This window comes from Phlebotomus argentipes, unplaced genomic scaffold, assembly GCF_947086385.1.
Source record: "Phlebotomus argentipes unplaced genomic scaffold, Phlebotomus argentipes genome assembly contig_15, whole genome shotgun sequence".
NCBI lineage: Eukaryota > Metazoa > Arthropoda > Insecta > Diptera > Psychodidae > Phlebotomus > Phlebotomus argentipes.
The window spans coordinates 10,268,172-10,281,059 of record NW_026776181.1 but is presented as its reverse complement, the minus strand read 5'-3'; positions in this window follow the sequence as shown (position 1 = coordinate 10,281,059).

The following is a 12,888-nucleotide window of genomic DNA, read 5'->3' as shown; positions in this document are numbered from 1 at the left end:
AATGGAGAAGTGTACTCCAAATCTTTCTCACTTGAAATCCTCACCCGGAGAAACAAATAACCAAGAAGAGGATTAAGGTTGGGAAGAGCGAGGACTTATTATCTCACAGTACAACTGAAATGCAGGAGGTCTCTTCTTTTTAGCCCTCCTGGGCCGTCTGCTCAACTCCCGGCTGTGTGGCCTCGTGTCAGTGTAATTGAAAGTGTAATTGAGGCTAATTAATCAATTTGATTGTCTCGTGAAGCAACACAGCACGAGTGTGCTGAAAAAGTCTGAGAAATTGTCTTCAATTAGGGCTAAGATGTGTCCTCTTCACGTTAATTGAGTTCTTTGTCTGCGAACCTCGAAGAGACCTCCATGTCCTGGACATTATTAATTCACAAAGTACAAAGGAAACACATGAACCAAGAAAAATTGCACAAATCTCACAATACCTCAGCCTATATGCCAAATGCTCTGTTGGTCACTTCGTAAGAAAGTGAATTGCCAAGCGCAATTGTAGCTCAAGACATCGTCCTGCTCTCAACAGTGCGGCATTTCCCTTCGTGACTCATCAGTTAATCTTCTTTGAAGCTATCCTCAAAAGGAACATTCAGTGCAAAAGCTCATTGAATTCAATGTGAGACTTTCATCTTGAGAAAACTCCATTTATCCATTGCGCTCTTCTGAAGAAATACAGACTTTAATTGGGATTTTCATACAATTCCCTTGCCGTCTATCTGGCATTTTATCGCCATGAGGGAGAGAAAAGTGTAATTGTAATTAATTCGAGTGAATTCATTTGCAATGTCGACTTGAGAGGGTGGAATATTGCTCTCAGGGGGAAACTTTTCTTCCATCATTGTCACCCATTTCGATAGCAATTCACTGTGATTGCTTAGGAGTTATTACATAAAATCTATATAGGGATACAGTTCAATCAATTTTCCAGAGATATGTGAGAATGACCGTCCCGAAGACAGGACAACTCAATTGGATGAGACGACAATAATAGAGCAAATTTATATACACTTTCAGCGTAATGGATGGAGAATGAGATTGAGCGGGGGCTCTCTATACCCTCACTGTCTCCCCTTGTTTGCGATCACACCCCAGAGCTCATCCCTAATGGAGAAGTGTGATCGGGATCTGGGAGTGAAAATCCAATCCACGGCGCCTTGTCGTCTATAAATCTTCATTGAAGGAGCGCTCATTTTTGTCCGAGCAGAGCAGTGTCGAAATGATGCAGAAATATAGGAAACACCCCATCGTGTAGTTCTTAATCAATTTCTTCCCACTCCAACTTTCGAGACGGCAACCGAGGTGAGAGTTTCCTTTAAAGTTCATACTTTAGCGGATTGGTGAGCTCTCTCGATAATTTGCTCTTCCCCAGAGCAAAGAGAGGCACTCTGTAAATAATATGTTGGAAAAGGAGAGTGACTCACTTTTTCCCACAGCATAGTGGCTTGCGGGGAATTTTCCCATGAGTAGCGTAGTTGAATTTATGGGAAAAGTTACTGGGAGCAGGTTTATTAAATAATAAAATTTTGCTCATTTCACTGCTTACCCTATTTTTGCATATGTCCCAGCTTTTTCTGACCCCAAACACTATCTGCGTGCCGCTTCTGAACATTCCTTTGTCGCCCCTCCTTTCTGGCAATAAATTATGTGTATGTTTTCCATCCACGAAAATTCCTCTTCACGGTAATTGTAATTAGTTTCTTCCTGTCGCTGCAATGTTTTTTTTGTCTCTTCCAACGCCCTAAAGAAGCTTCTCTGTTTGAGCTTTAATCTCGTTTTATGGGTGTGATTGTTTATGGTAAATTGTTATTTTTCCGAGGATAATCCTATGTACGCATAATTTTCCCTGGGAAAACCGCACTTCCATGCTGTGATATTTTCAATATATGTTAGGGAGACACTTTCATAGGTTAATCCCACAATCTCTTAAACGCCTGTCGGGACGTGTTTTTTTCTCAGTGCTTAAAGCTGTTTTCGGGCATATTAAATAAATTCAGTTTGAAAAACCACTGCGGCAAGTGTTGCACGCCAGGCCACATGCAGACAAGCTGTCAAGCGTACACCAATGAGTGATGCTCATAAAGATTTGAGGGTAAAAAACCGAAATCCGCGATTAATTCATAATTTGTTTATTTACCCAAACCGGCGGTTTTGATCAATTCTAATGACATTCCCCAGTGAAAGAGGGTCAATTTGCGCCCACCCACTAATAGAAGGCCTCTCCTCATCAATTTAATACCCACCACCGATGGTGCACACGCACCCAAAACCCGAAATACATGAATTTCAAATTCACGGATCATTTGAATATGCTCAATGAGGGCGCTGTGTGTCTGCTGGGCGGGGGCGCGACAGGGAGGAAATTAATTTCACTACATAAAGTCATAAATAGCAGCCCTGCGAGCTCTGGGAGTGAGGAAAGTGTGTGTGCATGTGCCTCTACATAAATTGCTCATTAATATTGTAGCAAATGATTTCCAATTAGAAATCGATGAATATCGTACCGATTGCGGGTGCTTTTCCATCGGAGGAAATATACTGTGTGCACCATCGGGTGCCAAAGCGCCCAGACCACCCCAAAATCTCGCGCCACGGCGTGGAGCATTTTGGCAAAATGCGAACTCCGTGCTTTTGCATATTGCTCGCGATATTCGCAATGAGTCACGACTGAAGTTTAAGCTGCGGAAAACGATTATTAACTCACAGGCTGACATAGTTTCTGGCCACGACAAACTCTATGCAGTTTGTAATTGAATTTTAATTACCCACCCAAACCCCAGAAGTGATTCACGGCACACTTTATCAATTGGCATAACAAAGTAATAGTAGATGAAAAGGTGTAAATTTCACTGTGAATTTCCCACATCTTTGATTGAGAAATTTCCTCAATAATTTCCCAATTATGGCATTCCATCTGGAGGTAGCGAATGAGGAAATTCCTCTGGTTTGGATTTAATCAAATCTCAGGTATAAATTCTATAATTCCAAATGCTTTCGTGGAGGGAGTTTCAATGCGGATCACAGTTAATCCCTTCATGTAATACATGTATATCAAATGGAGACTCAAAGCCTAGCCACGGAATGCTGCCGCTTAAACCGCATTCTTTCTCAGAAATACGAAACTTTTCGATTTTCTCAGTAGCGTCCAAGAAATTAGAATGTGTTCTTATATCTCAAGATTAGCTATTTTAAAATAAGACTGTAAACACGGCAAACTATTGTTATTGTAAACGATTCCCAGGTAATTCTATTTCGAGATTAATTTCAAGTTAAAACTTGAAGAGACTACGCCACTGCCGCGTCTCTCAAGCGCAATCCTTAATGTTTAACGAAACGAATCGGTTGTGTGAATAGGGTTAAAGTTTCGTGTGAGGCTTTCTCAACTGTGTCACACTTTAAGGGTTGCTTATTTACACGTTTTCATATCATCCTCCTCGTCCTGACAATTCTCCTGAGAATCTGAGGGCGAAAGACGAGATTCCAATACGCAGAAAGGGTATGGCAGAGCTTTGAATTTCTTGTCTTCACATCTCTCAATTGTTCTCCTCCAAGCTTTTCTCCTCTCACCCAGTGAATATGTGTGGCATACTATTATGGAAATTAGCTTTTAGTGCGAAGGATTTCTTCCTCAAGAATGAATGACTGATTTAATGGACACACATTCTCTTCCCATCTCTCGTCGGCCCCTTTCCCAACCCCCTTTTCAGGCCATCTAAATAAGATATAAGACATGAATGTGAATAGGGTGGGAGACTGTAGAAGAAATTTATTCGGTTTTTTTCTCTTCTATTTTCTATACTCCCTCCCATACAAATCAATAAAATAGAATTTCTTGCTACGTTTCTTTCTGATTTTTTTCCTGACTATGCTTCTAAATTTCTCAGAGATGCGAAGGGATATTTAAAGTCCGGAGAATTCAGCATTTTCCACTTGCCTAACGAACTATATGGAATTTGTTGGAAAACTTGGACAACCACGCGAAGAATTCTGCAAAAAAGGCATCACTCTATTGAGTTTCCGTTCTCAATGGAATTTTAAACTTTTCACATTGCTCACTCAAAAGGAAATTCTCCTTCACAAGTCCATCCCAGATGACCTCACATCACCTTACTCCGTATGCTATAAAAATTCCCCACGAGTACCAGTGATACCCTATATTCTGTACGAAATCCCTGAGGAGAGATAATTGAATTACTTCAGACTTACATGCTTGCCTCAAACCAACCTCTTGAGCTGCTCAAACATTCACTATAAACAAGCCTTGAATGGAGGGAAAAACACTGAATTACTCATCATTCCCGGAGAATTTTTCTCACCACAGCCGTGAATAAGATAAAGTAAATCTTTTATGTAACACATTTGCAATTTCATGATGCAGAAGCGGGAAAAATGAGATTATTCATTTTTTAGTACCCCACAGTCCGAGGTATTTTCTTCATTGTCCGCCGAGCGAAGAAGGATTATTTCGTCCGTGTATTTTTTCTCCTTCTTTCTTATCTGGGGCCACAATGAAAGGAAACTTACACTGGTGGAGCATTATCTTGTCTAATCTAACATCGCAGTGTCTATTTTATTTCAATTGTAGCCCCGTGGGAGAGAAAAAGCCCCTCCTTTTATGTAATACAACCCACCATTCTCAATGACACTAACATTTATTATTATAAGATCTCCTCCTCAGCTCGGCGCCCGCCCTTGAGCATTTCCCAGCCACACTCTCGCCCTCGTGTTTTGGCGAAATCTCCCCAAGACGGCATTCTGGATTTGTTACAGGATTAAGTCGTATTCTTGAAGCAGATTAATTGTATATAAATGGTTGGGAAATGATAATATATACACGCGTGTCTGTGTGTTTGTGTGCGAAAAGGAAGTGAGGTTTCTTAGAAATCCAGTTAACCTTCCTGTTCATCTCTGTGATCACTCGAAATCTGAATTTTGGCAAATCGAGAAACTAAGCATAGAGGATCGTGAACTGTATAATCTTCAAAATAGTCATTCCTCATTACCTTAGCCCCTATTTACATTTTTCCCAACAATCACATACTTTAGCATTTAGATGTTTTTGTAACGAGGAAAAACCTAAATTCGTATTTATAAGTGTCGATACTTCATTAGTTGTGTTCAGTTTAAAATCGTGTTTTTCAAAATTCAAGTTACCCCGTAAGATTCCTGCTTGCCATAAGCTGAATAGAGTGAAAGCTTATTTCCTCTTTCACTCTCTCTCACTCTCAAATTTTCCAATACCTCAGATGTCAACTCACAGCAGTGCTTTTGATCATGTAAGATAGTTTGATGCTAGAAATAAATTAAATTCGATACATTTGCTGAGGTCGATTGCGAGAAAAGCCATTCCTTCTGCCCCATTGTGAATATATTTACCATCAATCGAGGACAATCCTCAATTAATTAGCAACGTTTCAGAGTGAATCCTTCCAATTAAACGCAGATTAGGCAGATGGTGGGTGGATTGATGGGGTGCAGGGTGGGTGCTCGATAAGTTCGCCTCGCGCCACTTCCTTGTCATTGGCATAATAAAGTGGTGACTAAAGTTGCTGTGGGATTGGCCTGCTGCTAAGTCATTTAAAGGGATTTCTCTATTAAAGCAGAGATCAATAAAATTCGCGTCACTTCCTATGACAGACATTACATTGTAACCAAAACTAAGGCAGACACCATGTCAGCCGGGATGGGGGGAATCACTGAAACACGATGTATCGCCTTAATTGCACATGATGTCCCCCTTGCTGATGGAATTGGCTTCTCCTGTGGCTGTTTCTCACCCACAGTCAAAGGGGTGTGTGCAGAGTTATTTATTTGTACAGCAATCTCACCATTTTATCTACACAAACTTTATTTACTCCTCCTCTAATTCTTCTATCTCGTGAACTGAAAAAAAGACCAGAGTTTTGGGTTCAGGAGTCTCCGTTTCTATATAATTGACTATTGTGACTTAATACTGCGGAATAGAGCGTGTGGATTTGCTTTCCAATCCACTATCAAACTACATCAGAGAAAAGAACAATATAATGGAAACTATTTAATACAATATATGAGCTTTGACTCAATGCATTTACACTGTGAAGGTGGACAATATGTGTTCTTTTCACACAGCAGTCGAAAATCGATTTTTGCAGATACTCAACACCGGACAAAAGACTCAATACACTGAGAGTGTGCAGGGACAAAGGTCGTGCCTATCACTTGACTGAAGGGCCACTGAAGCTTTTCAGCGATACCGCGCCGAAAAGGTGCGTGACAAAAGCTCGTAGATAATTTTCACACTTTTCACCCACAAGCGATGAAATGCAAGCATTTCTGTTGCCTCTGCGAAAGGGCAATTTTGAGAGGTATTCACGGAATTGTAATAAAATGCTCATTCAGGGAAGGAATGTCAGTCATTCATGCAAATGCACAGGCATTCTGGCTCTCAAATGCCGCTTTATAAGAACAGAATGTGCAATATATCCTGTTTTAAAAAATTTAAGGAGTATTTATTTCTTGGGGTCAATAATATCGAGAATATAGTGCTGAAAATTATTCTCATAACACAATTAAAGGGAGTGTGAAAATTTCAGTTTGGTAATTTGAAGCTTTATTTCGTTTACCACACATAAGATTATTCTATGAACCATCAGTTTTCTTGAGATTTGAATGTTTGAGAAGAGCAATAAAATATATGCAATAATGTTATCTATCCATATATTCTGAATATTTAGGACACGCCTTTCAAAGCTTCATTTATAAACAGAATTGCTCTTTGCAAGCATAAAGTATCACTTTACTCTCGTGGTGACACATTGTGATGCATGCCATGCTAAATAGTCGGATGGACGAGGTATCTGCAATTGGAGTGGCGCAGGCTCTGAGAGACTCCGTCTGATTTATATGAAGACCAGATAATTGCATTATGGTTTCAGTATTGTCGACAGGAATAACCTAATCAAGGCGGTATCGAATTGCAAACCTAATTACATCCCCTCAGCCACCATGGAAAATTCCATTAAAGTGCAGTAAAGTCGGATGTTCAGCTGAGGCTGGGAGTGAATTTTAAGTCACATACTTAAGAGGGCAGTTAGTCTTAAGCGGAAATTAGATAAAAGCCTAGATGCATTGTCTTGCCCGTCCTTTTTTGTCAGCCATCTCTCAAATAAAGCTTCCTGCGAGAGAGTAAATTGTGTGGTTTCATGGAATTTCCACCCCTTTTGACCTCTGGAGTACATCTCAACAATGGAGTGATTCTTTATGATGCCTGCTAACCTTTTTTCGCCCACCAATTCGTCTAACTGGCTTTCATGTCTTCCCTTTCGCTTTTTAGCACTTGGCCCACTTTTTGGGAGGGGAGGAGGCTGGAAAAGCTCTCTCTATGGTCACGATTGAGTGTATTTTGTGTGCGGTTGGTTTGTCTCACAACCGCCACGGATGCCTGACCATACGGGAAACAGATGGTGGCCATCCCCCAAACTTTTCTCGCCACTGTGTCAGGAGGGTGCTATTAAGTGTTACTTTTATATGTATCACTTCCACCCCCCTGCGGGAGAGTGGCAATAAAATGAAATTGATACAACAACGGAAAATAATGATGATGCCCTATTTGTGTGGGCAGCGCAAGGAAGGGACTTTCGCCAGATGAAAAGGGCTTTTCTGCCGACAATGTGGGTGCAAAAAAGTGGGCCCAAGTCTTGGAGGAAAAGCTGTTTTTTTTCTCTTCTTCCTCGTAGTGAAACTTGGGATGCTGTAGAAATCGTGTGTTTTCTCTCCCCACAGCAGAGGCGAATCTTCTGGGTCTCTGGGACATTCCAATGGCTCGCCATGGTGAAAGGGTGGGAAATAAAAAAAGGAGAGAGAGATTCCATGGTCGGAATGTAATTCTTTTAATAAAACTTTTCACGTCTTCCAGAACGAAATGGAATTCTGAATATTTTTTATGCCTCATCTCTCAAACTCCCTTCCAAGCGAGGCCATAAATTGGCATTTGGGATGCGAAGTCCGCGTGAAAAGGTCAAAGTTAATTTGGTCAATGGTAACAACAGTTCCATTGAGAGTCATTCTATTGAGTAATTAGGGGAATTTAAGGCAGAAATAAACCCATGACTGCTCTCAATCGCCTGTGCATGGATCTTTGCTCACTCTGGCAAATGCCAGAGGAAAGCTCATCAGAGATGACAGCCCAATCAGATCCAAAAATACCCCCAGACGAGAGTTAAATGCAAGACAGTGGCAGCACACATGTTCCTGAGCTGGGAAGCTTCTTATGATGGCATTACAGCCATATTTGGCAGACAAGATGGAAACATGAGAGCATCATCTCTCGGCTTTTCCTCACATAGTGTTCGCTTTTTTCCGACGAGGCGGTAATGGAAATCAAAAACGAGAAATGTCATCATTTCAGGGGATTTGTACAGTATTTTCCTTTTCCCTGAGCACTCACACACCCCATCGAAATGGTCACTATTTTGTAACATTCTGCTCAGGATGATTTCCTCACACCCACTCACTAAGGAATGGAAATACCATCGAAAATCTTCCTGTCGATTTTTTGCGTCCTCCCCGGACAGAAGAAGGCCTCACATAGTGGGAAAGCTTTAGTTGGGATTTCTCACCCATCTTGAGTAAATTGCTTGCCACACGAAAAATTGATATTTTCCACCCTCGCACTTTTGTCACACCCGCTCCTCTCGTCCCTCTCTCTGTCATACATGCAATTTTCTTGGCGTGGGAAATGTACGGGTGCATTTCTCATGGCAAAAACTATGAGTGGGGAAGATAAAGTGGAAAAGTGGACGCATTTCAGGCACCGAGTCCAGAGGGAGAAATGTGGGTGATAAAATGGTAAAATTTACACATATGGAGATATCATACTCCTTTTTCATAAGCTCACAAGAGCATTCTTTTGCTGGGTACATTGTTCGAAAAGTTGTTGTACTTTTCCTCTCTCGTATATTCACCAGCAAATACTCTTTTCTAAATCCCACCAACACAATTTTCATACAGTGAATTCAGAGAATTTCAGACGCAATCTTCCAGTGACCTCGGCATCAAAGAAACTAGAAAGGGAATAGCAATGCATATTTCACTTAATAAAACGACTATTTCAGAAAAGAAAACAGGATAAAATGAGTTAGAAATGGAATATCTTTTTCCAATACAAAAATTCCTGTTCGAGATGTGATTTCAGTAAATTCATATTAATTTGTTTATGCTCACAAGGAATACAAAGTTGCTTCTGTGAATTGAGATCTTCAAACGCACAGCTATACTTGGGAAACATCGCTCAGGGCCGCTCCAAGGCTTGAATGCCTGGCTTCTGCGGACGGAATGTACAGAAATTGAGCCGGGAGTTGCGATCAAAAGCAAATATGTTGCGGTAGTGAAGTCACTCTCTTGGGGTATGAATTCTGTACAGTAGAAATTCCAATCCTTCCTCCGAAAGTCACAACTTTTGTGTCTTTTGCCCTCCCTTCGGGGGCCATTCCCGTTCCATTGGAGACAATTTACGAGATGGAATTTCACTAATTATGTCAAAAATTGAAGGATTTATGGGGCGTGTGCGATGGTGGAGTGACGCTCGTAAAAATTCCCACATTAAAGTTCGCTCACTTGCAGGTTCTCACGCGAAAGAGGTGCGAGAAAGTCTCTGACTTTTATGCCATCCCATAATCCCCGTAATCCCGGCTAGCGATCAAAATTAATCCCCGCCAATGCCATTGGCAGAACTCAGAGGGAGTTTTTCCATCAATCTTTGCCCAGTACCACAACTATAAATCGTTGAGTAGTAGTAAATTTTGCGCAATCCTTTGATTTGCCCTACCATCAAGTGAGAGGCTTTGCCTATTTTTTATTGATTCCCTCCGCGGGATGATGGATTTTTTGTCGCTGGCGGAAGAGGATTAAATTTATGACTAGAAATATCCACACCATCCTCATGAATTGAACACCATCACGGGGGTTATGTAAATTTTATTGAATGATCCTATCAATAGGGAATTTCCCCGAGGCGCCCCTTTTTTAGCACCCCCTTCGCGACAATGCCCCGACGAGAGACTCCAATTGAGAGCAATAAAATGTGCGTTGGCGGTGAAGTGGCATAAAAATGTAGGTGTGGGATATTGAAAAGGAATTTCCACTCCTTTCTTCCAGCAGGTGTAAAAATGATGGTATTTGATCGCTCTCGCGCCTGTGGAGAAAGATCAAAAAGCCCCATCGCGCAATGTTGCAAAATCCTTTTGTTGCGCGCCAAACACTTGAAACCTCACAACTGTCGATTCATTCCCGGGCTTAGGGTGTAATCATGCCCACCCTCGAGCGCAGGCAGCCTCCGTCCCACCCACACAGAAATATATTTGTAAATAGAGCCGTATAAAAGAGCAATGATATAAGCCTCATATCAAGTGAGAACAGTTGAGAGGTCTTGTGTGGTTTTAACTCCTACATAGACTCTACGCTGTGTGCGCCACCCCCCGAAAACCCTCCCCAACCCACTGGCTCTGTGCCCTCGAGTATAAAGCCGAGAGTGGGTGGCATCCCACCCGCTCAAATATACCCAGTCACCGAACTGAATTCGTTTGTTTACTCGCCTCGATGACTCTGCAAAGAGAATGAATGGATAAATGAGTGACTGAATGATGTGATTTGTTGCTGAAAGCTTAATCTTCCAAGATTCCCAATGGTTCAATATGCCAAAGAGCTCATCTCTTGAGCGTCTTTTTTTTCCATTTGCCTATTTTTCGTTCGCCAACTCACAGTTTCAGACAAAAGCGCGATTTGAATCGCCCGGGAAGTTCCCCAGAAAATTAAGTTTTGACAAAGACTTAAAATTGATTGAAAAGTCTTAAACTACAGCATTGCTATTATACATTCCAATTTTAAAAGCTAATCCTAAAATTACACAGCTAGTAAAATATTAAAGTGTGGTAATCGTTAATTGCCAACAGCATTGCATTCATAGTGCGGTGCAGATAATTTCGAATGATATGAGAAAATAAACTAACTTGGAGGATTTAAAAGGCCTGAAGAACAACAGAAGTTTCTCTCCCTCATTCTTAACTCAATTTCTAAATCCAACAGGTTTATTTTTGCAGAACTCGTGTTGCAGATAAATTTTTCGTGTAACTCCTCGCAGCTGCGAAGAGCAAGTCCCAGTGTGAGAGAGTAGATTTATTGGAAGGGACTCTGGAAATTGTTTAGCCACCCCACGCCCCATCCCTCAGAAAGTCCTGTGAGCATCGTGAAAATAAAGCATAATTATGTCTGTCAGTTTTGGTATTTAGTTGGCTTCTGTTTTTGGGGTGTGTGTGGTTTAAAATACGACTCAATGTCCCTCGATGGTGCCACTAAACACAACAGAGAGAACATCCAGTTCAGTATATTTCCAGAGGACAAATCCCCGGTTGGTCCTGTTGGGATGACAGATAATTTACACTGGGGTCAAATTCTTGCATCTGTGCGCGGCCCACCGAGGGCGAGATTGTACATAAAACTCAATGGCCTTCACAAGTATAATGAAGCTGTGGTCAGGCATGCAGAAGGCCGGAAGGGGTGATGCAGTAATGGCGCGAAGGGTGAAAGGCAAGTATGAGGAGATAAATCCTTTTCCTAAGTAATCACAACATGAATTCGGGCTCTGGCTTTTTTCCACTTCATTCGGGAGGTACTTTTGGGGGAGGCGCGCACAAATGAAAACGGGGAGAGATTTATGGGGGAGGTCAAATGGGAGAGAGAAAGAGCTCTTAGGAGAATCAACAACATTGCAATTTATCAATTATATCCTTACAGTGAGGAGTGGCACTAAATCAAAATCTCCATCTTTCACTCTTGATCTTACTTGCCGTCCCTTACTCGCCCAACTTCCACGCTTTATTGGCCATTATGGGGATTTCGGCGGTATTGATTGTAATGGATTTCTGGGTAGGATCCAATTTGCTCCGTGGGAGGCGCCCAGCCTAATTGGCGGAGGATGATAGGTGCCCAGGGTTGTAGGCCATCAACCCCCTAAGTCTAGCTCGCATTCTCTAACGCCTGTCAAGCCAAGACATATTGACTCCCTGAATGGCAAGTCAATGGGAAATTCCTCAGGCTCGCTCGTGATGCTCTCTCTCTCTTTTCGATTTTTGATCCCACATCAGTCTCTTGAATGGGGACAAAAACATGGGGAGACGCGACGAAGAATAATGTTGTCCAATAAGGGTAGAAAATCGAAATGAAATAATAGAACAAAACACAAGTGAAGAAGATTTAATTTAAGTTCCAACACATCGTTGGGGCGTTCGGGAGTTCAATATTGTCTGCACGTTGGTTGGGAAAAAAGGGGTGGATATAGGGATAAAATATATGAGCGTCGGAAATAGACAGTGAGTTGGGGAGACGCTCAAACTGCTCCCCACTGACAGAGTCTCATTTCTCCCGAAAACACTCACCATTTTTCAACTGTCCATCCATGTTAAATGCACATACACTCACTTATTGAGAGCTTGTGCTGTAAATACTTCATGAGACTTCCATAGCGAGTGTTGTTTTTTCTGTTGCACATGGCGATGGAGCTTTAGTCGGGAATCCTTTTGAACACCTCTTTTCTCCCATAAATTAATTCTCCACTTGGGATTCACAGCGATTCTAGCACAGTTAAATTGCTTTCTGACGGCAATTAATCTCTGCATTCGGTCCTTCCTGACGGATAACCGGCGCGACATCGCAACTCTTCGAGAAGAGATTAAAAAAAATCCCACGTCACCACTCTCGCGGTCTTGAGCGTCGCACCTTTTGTAGGGTTTGAAAACTTGTATAAAGCTCATAAACACCCCGCCACACATACTTGTCATAAAAATCCATCCCCACACAACATGTCAGACGATATGAATTTTCAAATAAATTATGAGGGAAACGGAGGAGGATGAA